Here is an 18,125-nt window from a genome sequence, read left to right on the forward strand (position 1 = left end):
ACTTGACGATCAAGACTTGACTCTATACACTCTATTTACAACAAATATTCCAATTTTGGTTCATAGAAGTTTTAGCTGAAAATATTATATACCAAAGGTCATGCACTTATATAGCCTTCGCCAAAATTAGAAACATGTTCCTGTCCAGCTTTGTACTATGTCTGCTAGTGCGTTACATATTCCATTTCTATATTTCCCTGTAATATTTAATTGCTTATGTAGCCATCATATATAATAGCAGTGTATTTCAAAGATTTTTATCGATCGCAAGTTCGGTAGTGAGCGCAAATCAATGGATGGCATTATACAGACCGGTCATGATTAATCATAACTCTCTATATGCTGCTAATGTGTGATTTTCATTCACAGACCATGAAAACTATTCTCATCTGGATTTGTATGTGGCCTACGGCATTGAAAATAGATGTACCAGTTCTAGTGCTTCCTTCATATAAGTGCAAATTGTATCTACTGCATCTGAAACGAAGTGAAAGCAAAAACATCATCATAATCATTACCACTGAAGTGTAGGTTATTCCTGTAGATTCTCCTGTGCAATGTTGTGACATGTACATCATCTGGTATGGTGCTTGGTTGGAAAATTCTTTAAAACACGGAGTGGAGTTGCATTTGCTGGTATCAAGAACAATTGTTAAAATGAATTATGTTATAGGATGAGGGACCAAGGATACTAAAGTGTGGCCTTTAAAACACACTTTGAGTACAGACAATGGACAAAAATAAGCTAAATGTGTGTGCACTGTTCCCCAACTGGTAGACTTCTCATGAGATTACCAGGCGCGGATCCAGGATTTCTTAGGGGGGGGGGGCCCAAATTTGAAATTATGTGAGCCAAATATTGGTACGTAATGGCGACCAACAGTGGCGTAATGCGGGGGGGGGGGGTCGGTGCAAGGGGGCGAGTTTCCCCATCCCAGGCTTTGAAGTTTCATTATGTTATTAGAGAAGAAGACAATTCATTGTACCGTTCTCGAAAATAAAGCTCATCGGAATTTAATTCCCCCTCCATCCCGCGCGAAGCGCAGAAACTATTACGTTTCATTAAATCATTAAAGATTCGTATTACCGTTCTCGCCTCTGAATCCTCGTCTGAATTCAGTCCCCCCCCCCCACCCCTCCTGCGCGAGGCTTTGACGTTTTATTATTAGAGAAAGAAAACGATGCATTGTACCGTTCTCTATACTCTTAATCCTTGTCTGAATTTCAAAGATGTTCTTTGTCTGCTCCTTTTTCTTCCTACGTCCTCTTCCGATTGGAGGGGGACCCCCCCCCTGGCTACGCGCCTGCGGTCAGATAAACACATCTTGATACCTTGTCCGACCCCGCAAGCTCAGGGGTTTAAGGCAATAAATTACGATCAGATAAGCATTCAGGGGCCGCCTTAGGGCCCCTGGTGGGGTCGAGGCGGCGGAGCCGGCCCCGGAAGCTCAGGGGTTTTAGGCGTTTAATAAAGGTCAGATGAGCACATTTTTATGAATACTTTATTATTTTGTGACACTGGCAAGTCACTATTTGGCGTGGGGTACAGGGGGCGGAGCCCCAAAAAATCAGGGTTTTAGGCATTAAATTACCGTCAGATTATCATCTAAGGGCCCACAGTAGGGCCCTAGATGGAATCCAGGGGGCAAAGCTCCCAGAAGCTTAAGGGTTTTAGGCATTTAATCACGGTCAGATGAGCACATTTTGATGCCTCATTATTTTGTTAACACTGGCAGTTAACTATTCTCACTTTCTTGCTCTCATTCTATTTTATTTCTCTTTGATATACTTTGTCAAGAAAAGTGGGGGGGGGGGGGGGGGGGAGCTCGAGGCTCTCGATCCCCGCTGTACCTCGGTCCCTGACATGTACGAATCTCAAGAATCATATTTTTTGCCTAGTTGTAAATTTAGAAATTTGTCATTTTTCAACAAACACATACAAACGTGTAATTTACTAAAAAGTGAGGAAAAATTTCGGAAATTATGTCATTTCAGCATTATTTGTAATCCACCGTTGTGGAACTAGAAATAAACGACGTTTGAATTTGATTTCCCCAAGCCCCCCCCCCCCTCTATCAGTACGCCAGTATCTCCTCTTTCCTTTTTTTTTTCCCTTTCCTTCCTTCTCTCTTATTTTTTTTTGATGGGGGGGGGGGGGGGGGTAAACAGCCTGGGAGGCAAGGCCCTTTCGGCCCCCGATCTCCTTCTTCCCCCTTTCCTTTTCTTCTTCCTCTTCTTTCTTTCCCTTTTTCTCCTTTTTCCCTTTCCCTTCTTTTCCTTTCTTCTTTTTTTTTTTTTTTTTTTTTTTTTTGCGGGGGGGGGGGGGGGGGGGCCAAGGCCCGCTCGGCCCCCCCCCCCTGGATCCGCGCCTGGAGATTACTTCAGTCTCCCTTTTTGCTTGAAAGGCAACTTATTCCCTATCAGTTAAACAGGAGGGTCTATATATCCAATGCCATCTCAGCTCAGCATGATGATCATTTTCATAGCCCCCCCCCCCTTGGCCATGCTGGCCTTGGACTTGGAGCCTGAAGCTGTTTACACCCCAAGCACACCTTTACAAGTAAAGTCACAGGGACTCAGTTTTGTCTAGATCCTGATCTACTCACCTCTAAATTACTGACTAGTGGCTGACATAAATTGATAATTATAAAATGATGATCTAGAGTTATAGACTCTAAATTAAATGTATTAGCTAAACTACTAATACTAAAAGTACAAGTAAAACTAAAACTAAAACAAAAGTAGGGTCTAAACTCAAAGTCTAACTTCCGTTAAAAGTAAAACTTCACTGCAAAAACCAGAGTGTTAAAATTAACACCAAGGGTGTTCAATTTAACACTTTCTTGGTATCTATATCGGACAACTCCTCTGGTGTTACTTACTCCTACTGGTGTAGATTAACACCAATATCTGGAATCATAACAAATTCAATTCCATTTTTTTTTTTTTATGGGTTTCTAATGGTCCCACATTCCATATTTCCTATTATCTACCATTATCGACCAGGGTAGAAGAACCAGTGGTAAACTGATAATTCACAATCGATCTTGGAAACTGTCCACCGATAGGTATATTCTAATCTCCATTGCATTAACTTCATCACATAGATCATTTGAAGTATATTTAAGATAAACATTTAAGTGATACAGGCTGATACACGAATATATAATAAACATGCATTTCGTTTCTTGGTTAGTAATCATAATATAATCAATATATCTATTGCTAAAACGTTAATGTAATTGTAACAAGATCGGACAAATAATCTATTGGTCAATAATTGCCAAAGGAAAATACAAATCACAAAATTGATGTGCATTGTCATAATTTGCTTAACAAATCATGAAAAATGTATTTTTCTGAGAACACGTGTAAAGTAATCATTAATCGCGCGTACACTTTATGAAAACTTATTCGACCAATCAACCGCCTTAAATGAAATCACGTGATGATACTTTCAACACCGAGCATAAAACTGCACCATGTTATTTAACACCCAGTAATTATTAATGCATGCTTAAATCTGACCGGTGTTAAAAAATAACACCACTGAGACTATAATCAACACTAATGGTGTCAAACAAATTCAATACCGTACTGGTGTAAGAATTTCTACACCCTGGTTTTTACAGTGTTCGTTCTTATTTTAACTTAAGCAGATTTAAAAAAAACTTAAAGGCGTAAAGGTTTATAATTACGTTTGTGGCATGAGTTAAATCCAGGATTTTGCTTCGGGATCTGAGGTAATGTTACTGGGACACTGTAATCTAGATAATGATAAATATATAACTGAGTATAATTTAGTCTATTTAGTTGGGAGGAATTTTGGAAATAATCAATACGGACCGCACGCATGTGCGTGCGTCGGGTGGCTTTCCATGCTCGCATGTACATGCGTGCGCCGTATATAAAGAGGCTTAATCCCGCCGCCTCAGTCAGAACGCAGAACACAGAACCAGAGTTGCACTACGAGAAGTATTAATATACGGAGATATCGGAACATCACAGCATCGCATCGAGGAACATTGGACTACAGTACAGTGCAGTTATATCGGTGAGTCCTTAATGCTAGGAGTCCACTGGGCGGCGCCAGTTGGTGCCAGTTTGCGCCAATGCAATTTACTGTGGCGCCTAGTGTCGCCAATAAGGTGCCTAGTGGCGTGTAGTGGCTCAAACTGCCTCCCAACTGGCTTGTGGTGGCCCGTAACGGCACCAAATTTGAATGTGGCGGCAAGAAAATTTCAAAATGTTTGAAATTTTCGTCGCGCCACTTGCATCGAGCAATCAGCGCCAAGTGTCCGCATATTGGAATCCACTGGAATGTAATGGCGCGCCAAGTTGCGCCAATGAGATTTCGCGCCACATGGCGCCACTTGGCGCCAAGTGCGCGCCAAATGTGCAGTGGCGCGAGCCAAACGGCACCCGATTGGTGACTACTTCGCGCCAAATGCCACCTGGTTGCCCGCCATTCGGCGCCACTTGCCGCCTATCAAAATTGTAGTAGAGATGTTGTTCATACAGCAGCTGAGGAGGGTCTGAACCAGGTAGCCGATGGCCGGTATTTATATAGTTGGCAAGTAGCGCCAAGCGGCGGCAAGTTCAAACCAATTTGGCGACCTTTGGCACAAACTATTCACCAAGTGGCGCAAAGTAGCCGTCTATTGGCGCGAATGGCGCCAACAGGGTGAATTTTGGAATCAAATGGCCGTGTAATGGCGCGAACTGGCGCAAACTGGCGCAACATTTTGGAGCAAGCCGGGTGGCATTTGGCGCACGCCATATGGAACCCAGTTTATTCCACTTGGCGACACATGCCGAGCGGACATTAATTCGGCGCCACAGCGAGCCACTACGCGCCAATCACATAATCTTTGGCGCGAACTGGCACCAACTGGCGCTGGCCCAGTGGACTCCTAGCATCACGTAGAGTTTTTAGTGATCGTCAACGAAACGGAGTTAAGTCTTTTGTCAATTCCGTTTGTTGCTACGGCAGGAAGCCAGTAAAAACGAACTTTTAAAATCAAATAATGGAAATGCAAGCATCACTTTAAACAAACACAACTTTGTTATTCCTTGGTCATTTGTCCTGATTGAGGTGTCATATGAAGGGGCAGAAACTGAACGTTCTTGAAATGGTCTGATTGACCACATTGATGTGTAAGAGGGATTATTTGAATAATCTGTAAAAGCCATGAAATAGTTATGTCATTATGACATCATGTAGAAAGGAGACCGAAGGAGGCTCTCTATGTTAAAGGTACTATGTCCCATTTGCAGGCCAAAAAATGAAAAGGTTTAATTCCAACGGCATTTGAAAGATAATACTAATTTAGAACTTCCCTGAAACAGGTAGGGCTTGAAAATGTCTTCAAGTTGGAAAATTAACGACTATTAGTTGTCAAATCGACTTAGGAGCTATAGAGCCAATAAGTAATAGTCTTGATTTTCAGACCATTGTACTGAATGGTCATACGTTTTATGCTGCGGAATGATTCAATCAGTTTAATTTTGGTCATCACAAGAAGTGGGTTATTGATGTAGACAAAATGCTCATGTACCCTTTACAGCTCATTTTATGTTTGTTGTTACCAAAGAAGAACCAAAGCCAGTTAGTCACCCAATAGTGTCTGATAGTGAAGTCTTGCAAGTAAAACGGGTTTCCTTGCATATTTTGAATATTAGGACACTGCTAACGTTTAAATTTCACAGATAAGACATACATGACATATTCATAATTCCTGCAAAGTTCTACAGAATTTGGGGTTGGCTGCAAAAGGGAAATAGTACCTTTAAGTTGAAGACAAAATCATCACCCGACATTAAATTTCAGGATTCTACAAGTAACCTTGCTCGCAGCCTAACGAATTATCTTCTCTAAATTAAAAACGTTGTGTTATTGAACTGATTGTGTATGTAGTGGGTTTTTCTAGGGGTGTCTTCTTTTTAGTTTATATTATCAAAACGATTTGGGTTAACTCATGGACCCTAGATTTGTTAACACAAAGAGAGAAAGAGAGAGAGAGAGAGAGAGAAAGAGGGAGAGAGAGAGAGAGAGAGAGAGCACGCGAGAGAGAAGTCGAGAGTGAGAGGAGTATGCAAATAAGATATTTCATAAGGCTGGGCTTGTATACAACGATAAAAGAAGAAAGAAAAACCTATTTGAAAGAAACATTCTGAAAGGAAACGTACCTTGATTGAAATCATTTGTAAAAATTTGTGATCACTGATTGTATCCTGAGGACCAGGGGCGTACGCAGGATTTTTTCAAGGGGGGTGTTAAAATCTGGCGAAATTTTTTTTGCTCCCGAAAATTTGAAAATCGCGCCGGCCGAAAAGTCGCTCAGTTGGGGGGGGGGGGGGGGGGGGGGGGGGGGGGGGGGGGGGGGGGGGGGTAAGCGGACACTTTTGTGTTTTTTTTTGGTCTCGAAATTTGAAAATTTGACATTTTTTTTCGTTGGGGGGGGGGGGGGTAAGGTCACTTTACGTTAGCCGTGGGCATAATTTTTTTTTTTTTTAAATTTTTTTAAATTAAAAACAAAACAAAACAAAAGGGGGGGGGTTAGTTTTTTTTAGGGGGGTTTACACACATATAAATACCAAGGGGGGGGGTTAAACCCCCAAACCCCCCCCCCCCCTGCGTACGCCCCTGCTGAGGTGCGTGGGTGCTTAACTAGAAGCTCAAAAACATATTTGTCGAAAAGATTCTTTACAGTTAAATCACAATGGAAAACTATTTTAAGTGTAAGCATGTACAAATCTGGGTATTACTTTGTTCAACTTCGATACAAACATTCCTCGCCAAAATAATATACGAGCAAACTCAGACAGACATAATTATAACTGCAGTGAAAAAAAAGGGAAAACGATATTTTGGCTTCTGGTTATGACACTCTACCAGATATTCAGGTCTACCATCTTTTATAAGCCTGATATGTATAGTGCGACCCAGACAAAACGAAACTGAGAATTATCGATGTTTTATCATAACTTAATCACAATTACAAAAAGTTAACAAGTTCGTTTTCACTGGCTGCCTGCCGTAGCGACAAGCAGAATTGACAAAAGACTTAACTCCGTTTCATTGACAATCAGCCATGCATGAAGTATTTCGTCTATGTCTGATCGTCAACGAAACGGATTTAAGTCTTTTGTCAATTCCGTTTGTTGCTACGGCAGGAAGCCAGTAAAAACGAACTTTTAAAATCAAATTATGGAAATGCAAGGATCACTTTAGACAAACACAACTTTGTTATTCCTTGGTCATTTGTCCTGATTGAGGTGTCATATGAAGGGGCAGAAACTTTTTCCTTTTGAAATTCAGATACCGCACGTAAAATGACTTTTTGGTTTCCTTCCTTCAAATTGCTTTTAATCTCTCATACGTGAATTATGCATCATACGAGTTCCATCCCCGGCCCCCCACTCAGGTTTCAAAATGACCGCATGCGTGTTGCCAAAATGTCCTTTTCGTAACAAAAGAAAAAGGTCGAGCCGTATTGACTTTACACACCGGACTTTTGCTGAAAAGGGGGGGGGGGGGGTCCGGAAAAAGGCTCGTATACAAAAGAAAAAGGTCGAGCCGTATTGACTTTACACACCGGACTTTTGCTGAAAAGGGGGGGTCGGTTGGAACACGCATATGCGTACCCTAAATAACACTGAGTGGGGGGGGGGGGGGGGGGGTTCCATCAATGAAAGAAGAGGATCTAAGCTTTAAAAATATGTGTAATTTATTAATTATAATTGTAATTAAGTTATGATAAAACATCGATATTTCTCGTTTTTGTTTTTTCTGGGTCGTACTGTATTTCAAAATGTAATTCAGGAAATAAAGTGAAACCCCTAAAATGTAAATACAGAACTACATTTACGCATTTAGCTATATGGTATGCTATACTTGTATCTAAGAGGGCTTCACTTCATGAACGACATGGTCTGATTGACCACGTTCACGTGTAAGAGGGATTATTTGAATATTCTTTGAAATTGTAAAAGCCATGATATAGTTATGTCATTATGACATCATGTAGAAAGGAGACCGAAGGAGGCTCTCTATGTTAAGTTGAAGACAAAATCATCACCCGACATTAAATTTGAAGATTCTACAAGTAACCTTGCTCGAAGCCTAACGAATTTGCTCCTCTAAATATAAAACGTTGTGTTATGGAACTGATTGTGTATGTAGTGGGTTTTTCTGGGGGTGTCTTCTTTTTAGTTTATATTATTAAAACGATTTGGGTTTACTCATGGACCCTGGATGTGTTAACACAAAGAGAGAGAGAGAGAGAGAGAGAGCACTCTAGAGGGAAACCCTAGATACCACACAAATCTACGGTAAAAGAAGAAAGAAAAACCTATTTCAAAGAAACGTTCTGAAAGGAAATGTACCTTGATTGAAATCATTTGTATAAATGCTGTTCACGCTAGTAGGTTTTACATCAAAACAAATTAATCATTTCGTGATCATTGATTGTATCCTGAGGGGCCTGGGTACTTAACTAGAAGCTCAAAAACATGTTTGTTGAATAGATTCTTTAGAGTAAAATTACAATGGAAAACTTTTTGAAGTGTAAGCATGTCCAAATCTTGTTATTACTTTGTTCCACTTCGATACATACATTCCTCGCCGAAAAAATATACGAGCAAACTCAGACAGATATAATTATAATTGCAGTGAAAAAAAAGGGAAACGATATTAGGGCTTCTGGTTATGACAATTTACCTGATATTCAGGTCCACCATCCTTTACAAGCCTGATATATACAGTGCGACCCAGAAAAAAGGAAACCGAGAATTATCGATGTTTTATCATAACTTAATCACAATTACAACAAATTAACAAGTTCGTTTTCACTGGCTGCCTACCGTAGCGACAACCAGAATTGACAAAAGACTTCATTGACAATCAGCCATGCATGAAGTCTTTCGTCTATGTATGATCGTCAACGAAACGAAGTTAAGTCTTTTGTCAATTCCGTTTGTTGCTACGGCAGGAAGCCAGTAAAAAACGAAATTTCAAAATCAAATTATGGAAATGCAACCTCACTTTAAACAAACACAACTTTGTTATTCCTTGGTCATTTGTCCTGATTGAGGTGTCATATGAAGGGCGGAAACTGAACGTTCTTGAAATGTGATTTTCCTTTTGAAATTCAGATACCGCACTCAAATTGACTTTTTGGTTTCCTTCCTTCAAATTGCTTTTAATGACTCATACCTGAAATATGCATTATATGAGTTCCATCAAATGAACGAGGAGGACCTAAGCTTTAAAAATATGTGTAATTTATTAATTATAATTGTAATTAAGTTATGACAAAACATCGATAATTCTCGGTCTTGTTTTTTCTGGGTCGTACTGTTTTTCATAATGTAATTCAGGAAATAAGTGAAACGCCTAAAATGTAAATATCGAAATACATTTACGCATTTAGCTATAATTATGGTATGCTATAATTGTATCTAAGAGGGCTTCACTTCATAAACGACATGGTCTGATTGACCACGTTGACGTGTAAGAGGGATTATTTGAATATTCTTTAAAATTGTAAAAGCCATGAAACAGTTATGTCATTATGACATCATGTAGAAAGGAGTCCTAAGGAGGCTCTCATTAAATTTCACGATTCTACAAGGTAAAGCTTAATCGCAGCCTAACGAATTTTCTTCTCTAAATTAAAAACGTTGCGTTATGGAACTGATTGTGTATGTAGTGGGTTTTTCTGGGGGTGTCTTCTTTTTAGTTTATATGATTCAAACGATTTGGGTTACTCATGGACCCTGGATTTGTTAACACAAAGAGAGAGAGAGAGAGAGAGAGAGAGCGAGAGAGAAGTCGAGAGTGGCTGCCTAGGCACCACACAAATCTAGACAAATAAGATATTTCATAAGGCTGGGCTTGTATACAAGGGTAAAAGAAGAAAGAAAAACCTATTTGAAAGAAACATTCTGAAAGGAAACGTACCTTGATTGAAATCATTTGTATGAATGATGTTCACGCTAGTAGGTTTTACATCAAAACAAATTAATCAATTCGTGATCACTGATTGTATCCTGAGGAGCGTGGGAGCCTAACTAGAAGCTCAAAAACATGTTTGTCGAATACATTCTTTAGAGTAAAATCACAATGGAATACTATTTCTAGTTTAAAGAAGTACAAATCTGGGTATTACTTTGTTCCACCTCGATACAAACATTCCTCGCCAAAATAATATACGAGCAAACTAAGACAGACATAATTATAACTGCAGTGAAGAAAAGGGAAACGATATTTTGGCTTCTGGTTATGACACTTTACCTGATATTCAGGTCCACCATCCTTTACAAGCCTGATTTCAGATATAAATATATCTGTTTATCATAATGTAATTCAGGAAATAAGTAAAACCCCTAAAATGTAAATACAGAACTACATTTACGGATTTAGCTATATGGTATGCTATACTTGTATCTAAGAGGGCTTCACTTCATGAACGACATGGTCTGATTGACCACGTTGACGTGTAAGAGGGATTATTTGAATATTCTTTAAAATTGTAAAAGCCATGAAATAGTTATGTCATTATGACATCATGTAGAAAGGAGTCCTAAGGAGGCTCTCTATGTTAAGTTGAAGACAAAATCATCACCCGACATTAAATTTGAAGATTCTACAAATTAAACCTTGAACGCAGCCTAACGAATTTTCTTCTCTAAATTAAAAACGTTGCGTTATGGAACTGATTGTGTATGTAGTGGGTTTTTCTGGGGGTGTCTTCTTTTTAGTTTATATTATTCAAACGATTTGGGTTTACTCATGGACCCTGGATATGTTAACACAAAGAGAGAGAGAGAGGGGAGAGAGAGAGAGAGAGAGAGGGAGAGAGAGAGAGAGCACTCGATCTAGAGTGAATGCCTAGGAACCACACAAATCTAGACAAATAAGATATTTCATAAGGTTGGGCTTGTATACAAGGGTAAAAGATGAAAGAAAAACCTATTTAAAAGAAATATTCTGAAAGGAAACGTACCTTTAATTGAAATCATTTGTAAAGATTTTCACGCTAGTAGATTTTACATCCAAAAAAAAAATATAATTTCGTGATCATTGATTGTATCCTGAGGAGCCTGGGTGCTTAACTAGAAGCTCAAAAACATGTTTGTAGATTCTTTAGAGTAAAATTACAATGGAAACTATTTGTAGTGTAAGCGAATTTCTGGATCAAAGTTCTACTCATCGTCTTGTTAATGCCTTTGTAACTTCCCACCTTGATTACTGTAATGGACTATTAATCAATCTCCCTAGCTCTCATTTAGCCCCTCTTCAACATATTCAGAACACAACAGCTAGCCTCATCACGCGTACAAGAAAACATGAACACATCACACCGATCATTCGTTCTCTACACTGGCTCCCCCTCCAACAACGTATCAAATTTAAGATTCTCATGCTGACATACAAGGCCTTTCACAAACTTGCTCCCTCATATCTCTCGGCACTCATCTCTCCTAAAACCCGTACTTCATCTATGCGTCTCCGATCTTCATCCACAGCACATCTTCATCTGGCCCCAGGCCCTCGCACCCACACCTGCTATGGGAAACGAGCCTTTTCTGTCTGTGCCCCCCAACTTTGGAACAATCTTCCCCATGAAATACGCGAGTCCCCAATGTTAGAAACATTCAAGAGTAAACTTAAGACTTAAGACTTATATGTTCAATATGTAATGTAATGTAATCATATTTTGTTTGTTAAACTATAAAGCGTTATGTAAAGATTAACTATTATTATTGTATGATTATTATTAGGAATTTGTTATTATAATTATGTATCATGTATTATATTGTTGTAATTTGTAGGTTAACATTACTTTAATTTTATTTTTGTTAAGCGCTTAGAAACTTTGTATTAAGCGCTATATAAATGTTATATATTATATTATTATTATTTCTAAGTTTGGGTATTACTTTGTTCTACTTCGATACAAACATTCCTCGCCAAAATAATATACGAGCAAACTCAGACAGACATAATTATAACTGCAGTGAAAAAAAGGGAAACGATATTTTGGCTTCTGGTTATGACACTTTACCTGATATTCAGGTCCACCATCCTTTACAAGCATGATTTCAGATATATATATATCAGTTTATCATAATGTAATTCAGGAAATAAGTGAAACCCAAAAATGTAAATACCGAAATACATTTACGCATTTAGCTATAATTATGGTATGCTATAATTGTATCTAAGAGGGCTTCACCTTATGAATGACGTGGTCTGATTGACCACGTTGACGAGTACGAGGGATTATTTGAATATTCTTTGAAATTGTAAAAGCCATGAAATAGCTATATCATTATGACCACCTGATTATGACATCATGTAGAAAGGAGTCCTAAGGAGGCTCTCTATGTTAAGTTGAAGACAAAATCATCCCCTGACATTAAATTTGACGATTCTACAAATTAAACCTTGAACGCAACCTAACGAATTTTCTTCTCTAAATTAAAAACGTTGTGTTATGGAACTGAGTGTGTCTGTAGTAGTTTATATTTTATTTAAACGATATGTGTTTACTCATGGACCCTGGATTTCTTAACACACAGAGAGGGCGAGAGAGAGAGAGAGAGAGAGAGAGAGAGAGAAAAGACTAGGGTGATTGCCGTAAAACCACACAAATCTAGGCAAATAAGATATTTCATACGGCTGGGCTTGTTTTCAAGGGTGAAAGAAGAAAGAAACATTCTGAAAGGAAACGTACCTTGATCGAAATCAATTGTAATGATGTTCACGCTAGTAGGTTGACATTTTTTGTTAAATCATTTTATGATCACTGATTGTATCCTGAGGAGCGTGGGTGCTTAGCTAGAAGCTCCCCCCCCCCCCCCAAAAAAAAGGGGGGGGGGGGGTAGTGAGCACAATTTTTTTTATTTGTACCCGGAAATTTGAAAATCGCGCCGACCGATATTTCGCTCAGTTGGGGGGGGGGGGAGGGGTAGGAGCACTTTTTTCCCCTTTAGTAAAACAAAATTACTCTTAAATAAGATGCCAACGGCATTCAAACTATATAACATATTTATATACCCTAACCTTTAGGTCAATTTCGTCCCGCTAAGTCGATGATGTTATGAATTTATATATTTTTGTGTAAAAAACAAGGAAATGTGTTTCTTTCAAAACATCCTATTATATCAAAATCACTCAATGAATAAACACATTAATCTATTGGCTTGGTTCAAGTCTGCGTACCCAGGCCAAAAACAGTTGAAACCAACTGGTATCAACTAGAATCAACTGGTACAAGTTGAATCCATTTGAAGGAACTGGTATATATGCCAGTTTATTCTACTCACTGGATTCAACTGGTACCAGTTGAAACCAGTTGACACAACTGGTAAACTTCACACGCACCAGTATATCTCAGTTAAAACCCATTGATTCTATTGGCACATGCTGAAAACAAACCAGTCGATTCCCGTTGAAACCAATTAACCGTACTGGTATTAAATTGTTACACCAGTTGATACCAGTTAAAAACAATAGGCCTTACTGGTAAATCTACCAGTTGATTCCAGTTTTAAAACCCATGAAACCAAAGTGGACCATTTGAGACCAATTGTTTCCAAATGGAACATATTGAAACCCAGATGAGTTTAGTTTACCAGACGATTCCATATGAATGCCATTAACCATACTGGTATATCATTGGACCAGTTGATACCAGTTAAAATGAATGGGCCTTACTGGTAAACATACTAGTTCATTCCAGTTGCAACACAGTGGCCAAACTGGACCATTTGAAACCAGTTGATTCCAGTTGGAAACCAGTAGATGATTACCAGTTGATTTACCAGTTGAAAACCGGTATGATTACCAGTTGTTACCAGTTGAAAACCAGTAGATAATTACCAGTTAATTTACAAGTTGAAAACCAGTAAATGATTACTAGTTGGAAAGAGAGAAGAGGAAGAAGAAAAGAAAAGGGGAGAAAAGAAATAGATCGAGGGGGGGGGGGTGGCGGCCGAAAGGGCCTTGCCTCCCAGGCTACTACCCCCCTCCCCCATCAAAAAAAGAATAAGAAAGAAGAAAGAAAAGGGAAAGAAAAAAGGAAAAAGGGAGATAAAAGGAAGGGAAAAAAGAGGAAGAAGAAAACAAAAGAAGGGGAATATCATTTTCAATTTTCCCGCCAACAAGTTGTGAATCGAGGGGGTCCGAAAGGCCCTTGCCTCCCCCCCCCCCTGAAACATAAATGAGAGAGAAGGAAAAGAAGGGAAAGGGAAAGAGTAGTGAGAAAGGGAAAGGAAAAAAAAAGAGGAAGAAGAAGAAAAGAAAAGAAGGGGGAAATCAGTTGCGACTTTTTCCCGCCAACAAGGTGTAGTTCGGGGGGGGGGGGCACTGGCGTAATGAAGGGGGAGGGGAGGGGACTTGGGGGCAGTGCCCCCCCCCCCCCCCCCCCCCCCCCCCCCTTGGCAAGATATTGATCTACATTTGCCACAGTCCACCAAGGTGAAGTAAATAGTAGGAATTTATTCCTTGAAACGCAGAGCGCGGTACAGCTGCAATTATGCGGCATTAATGTAGAGCGCTTAGAGACTTCCAATAAAGTAAGTTATAGGCGCTATATTATCAGCAATAATAATTATGTTCATTATATTAATTCAAAAGTGGTTTATTTCTAATTCGATACCGGTGATTTACAAATTTTGCTAAAGTGACATAATTTTCCGAGATTTTTCCTCACTTGTTAGTAAACTATACTTTTAATGCGTTTGTTGCAAAATGACAAATTCCTAAATTTATAGTCAGGCAAGAAATATGCTTATCTAGAGGCCAATATGGCAGGGCCCGCGGAACGGCGGGGCTCGAGGGCCTCGAGCTCACCCCCCCCCCCAACTTTTTCTGAAAAAGTATATTACAGAGAAATAGAAAGAAAGACAGAGAGAAAAAAAGAATAGTGAAATTGCCAGTGTCAAAAAATAAAAATGATTTCCATAATCACCTCAACTAAGTTCAGGGTAAAATCTATTCTATTCTTTTTTTTAAGGATATAGTCTAAGAAAAAACCTACACCGTTAAACCGAGTGCCACCACCATCCAGCAAGGCACCATGATAGTAAACTTCTTTTGTGTATCTTTAAACCGAGATTTCCTTGGTTTCTTGATTTAGGAAAATATCAATTTGATATTGTTAAGTTGTTCGATAACGTCACTCAGACTTTTTTGATGCGAGAAATATTTCATTGATGAAACGGTATAAAGACAGGCGCTTAGCCAGGGGGCGATTGGGGTGGTCGCCCCCCCCCCCCCCCAACAAAAAAAAGCTCCAGGGACTCGGATCCACTTACACTTTTTACTCTGAAAAAACATTTCCTAACTTCCAAAATTGTATCCACCAAAGCGCGAGTTTAATGGATGTGTATGCATCTACATAAAAGACACCTAGGCCCAAATTTCCACCACAAAATTTTAAGTTTAACCCAATCACTTGAGGTTACGATGCGCGTATGTGTTTTCTTTGATTGTGCTCATTCGTAATGCGCGCTTAATTACGCCTGTTTTAGTGCGCTTTTGGATAATCTTCAGTGAAAGTGCGTTGCCCTGTGTAGATAGTACCTCTATATTCAGTGAAAGTGCGTTTCACTGTTCAGATAGTAGTACTATCTACACAGTGTAACGAACTTTTTGCTTATCCTATCAATAATGGGCGAACTATCTTTCATCACGTGATTTACTTTTGACCAATCGTAGAGCAAGATTCTTAGTATGTGGAATATAATATTTATCATAAGATAGTAAGAGTTTCTTGTTTGCTCTAGATGTCTGATGTGGTTAACAATAGTAATATTGACTGCCTAATTCAGGGCAATACGACTTGACATATATCACCCTCACCTTCGGTTTGGGCGATATATGTCGTATTGCCCTGAAGGCAGACAATATTAATGAAATATATATGTACAATATAAAAATGGAATGAAAAAAAAGATCTGGCATTTTTTCTTCATTTACCATTCAGATTGAAACTACCATGGAGGGCTACATCTTTCAAAACTGGGCCGAGACATTCTCCTGTAAGCCTGAGCTCTACTTTGAACCACAGGACACAGCAGAACTTACCCAGGTCAGTTTATCCACTAAAACAAAGGAAATAAAAAGTAATAAAGCATATCAAGCTTTATGCTTTCACTGTCACCCTCCTAAGGAGCAGACTATGCAACATATCCAAGGGAGTGTTTCACAAAGACTAAGATCGACTGTAAGTTGGACTTAACTATGGCAGGCCGTTCATGCCACTGTTTGCTCTCACCATTTACTGGCAATGGTCTATCAAGGGACGTACAAATCATGGTCACACATCTACAGAATTCAGCTTTTTTGATAGTTCATTATTGAAGGAAAAAATATTATCTAAAGACCATAAATGAGAGACCAATGGTGAGAGCAACCATTGGGCAGTGGCATAATTGGCCTGCCATATTTAAGTCCAACTTAAAGTCGATCTTAGTCTTTGTCAAACACCCCCCTGGCCTGCCCACATCTACCAGACCCTTGCACCAAAGAAGATCTGTAAGCATTGACCCCCCCCCCTCCCCCTCCCTGCGCAATATAATGCATCCAATAGGGACTTTTAGATTTGCGTGGACTGATACGTGTGACGTCCATTCAAGGCAGTGCATTAAAAGGACGTCGATCGTAGCAATCCCCATTGTCTTCGTGCGAATCTAAAAGTCCCTAATACTGGATTGGGACAATCTAATCAAGAGTGAACGGTGTGGCGTAGTGACTTGATCAGAAGAAGAAGCTCTCTTATATCATGTCCATTTGTAATAATGCATTCATTGTTTCTATTGCTGAACTGTATTTGGATAGATTGTATTGATCAATGATTGTGTATGTTTAAAAATGATTTAGCAGACAATCAATTAAATTATGAGTCAGTTGAAGTAAATTAATCAACCAATCAAATCATATCACATCAAACATTGCCCTCTTATACCATGCCTTATTCACAATATGCATTCACCGGTTCTGTGCCCGTACTGAAAGATAATGTGCCTGCAATTCGCATTCTGACAATTATACGCAACAGGTGGATGAAATATTTCGTTTCAAGGCAGTTCACAAAGACACATGCAATAAATTTGTTTACATTACGGAAATGGCATATTGGTCTAGACTCACTGCATGGCTGAGCGTGCAAATTTTTAATTGGGTACAAAGGCACACCTGTAAACTCAAAGTACTGAGTCACGTAATGATCCTTGTATCATTATGGTGAAAAGATGATCACTGAATATAATGTTTGAAAGATGATATAGCAATTAGTCAATAATAATAATAATAGTCACATTTGTATAGCGCTTAATGGTACGTTTTGACGCTTTTTCCATCATAATCTAGATTACCTCCGTCATTGGCTTCAATTGGTAATCTGCACATAATAGCGCACTTGCTCCGCTCCCTGGGAAGTATTCTGGCCAGGTGCCATTTAACAATGATGAATCAATCAAACTATGTAATCAATCAAATCACATCAAACATGGCTCTTTCTCATTTTTACTACGTTTTTAAGCGCTTCACATTATGATTATTATTACCATGGTCATTGGATTCGTTGTTAATCTGCACATGATAGGGCACACGCTCCGTTCCCCGGGGGCTAATTTTATTTTCTTCTGCGGCACAGATTGGGGCTTTTTTTTTAAGGGGTCTTGATTTAACCCTAACCCTTACCCTCACCCTAACCCTAAACTTTCCCATAGGCTCAACACGCACCTAATCCCAATCTGTGCCGCAGAAAAAATAACGCCCCCGGGGAGTAATCTGGTCAGGCGCCATCTTACATCAAACATAGCTCTTTCTCATTTGTGTGTAGATTGTTGAGCGAGCACGTACAGAAGGTAAACGGGTGAAGGTATGTGGTAGCAAGCACTCCCTGTCAGACATTGCATGTACGACCGGATACATGATCAACATGAAACACATCAACAAAGTGATATCGGTAAGCAGCTAAAGGAAGGTCCCTGTCAATTCTCTTCTATTCTCTCCAAAGAAACGATTTTTTTTTCTATAAATTCAAACTTAAGGCGAAAAAAATTAATAATTAGCGTCCCTGCCCGCTTCTATTTTGAGGCCATCTTGA

General features: G+C 39.3%; 1 long non-coding RNA gene across 1 annotated transcript; it reads left to right on the forward strand.

Annotated features, from left to right (window-relative positions):
- The first annotated feature begins 3,978 nt into the window (after nt 1–3,978).
- On the forward strand, nt 3,979–17,977 carry LOC115922262. The gene is made up of 3 exons (XR_004063388.1): nt 3,979–4,054; nt 15,999–16,103; nt 17,859–17,977. It is a non-coding gene; the product is annotated as an uncharacterized LOC115922262 (long non-coding RNA).
- The last annotated feature ends 148 nt before the right edge of the window (nt 17,978–18,125 follow it).

This window comes from Strongylocentrotus purpuratus, unplaced genomic scaffold (assembly GCF_000002235.5).
Source record: "Strongylocentrotus purpuratus isolate Spur 01 unplaced genomic scaffold, Spur_5.0 spur5_contig_821, whole genome shotgun sequence".
Classification (NCBI taxonomy): Eukaryota; Metazoa; Echinodermata; class Echinoidea; order Camarodonta; family Strongylocentrotidae; genus Strongylocentrotus; species Strongylocentrotus purpuratus.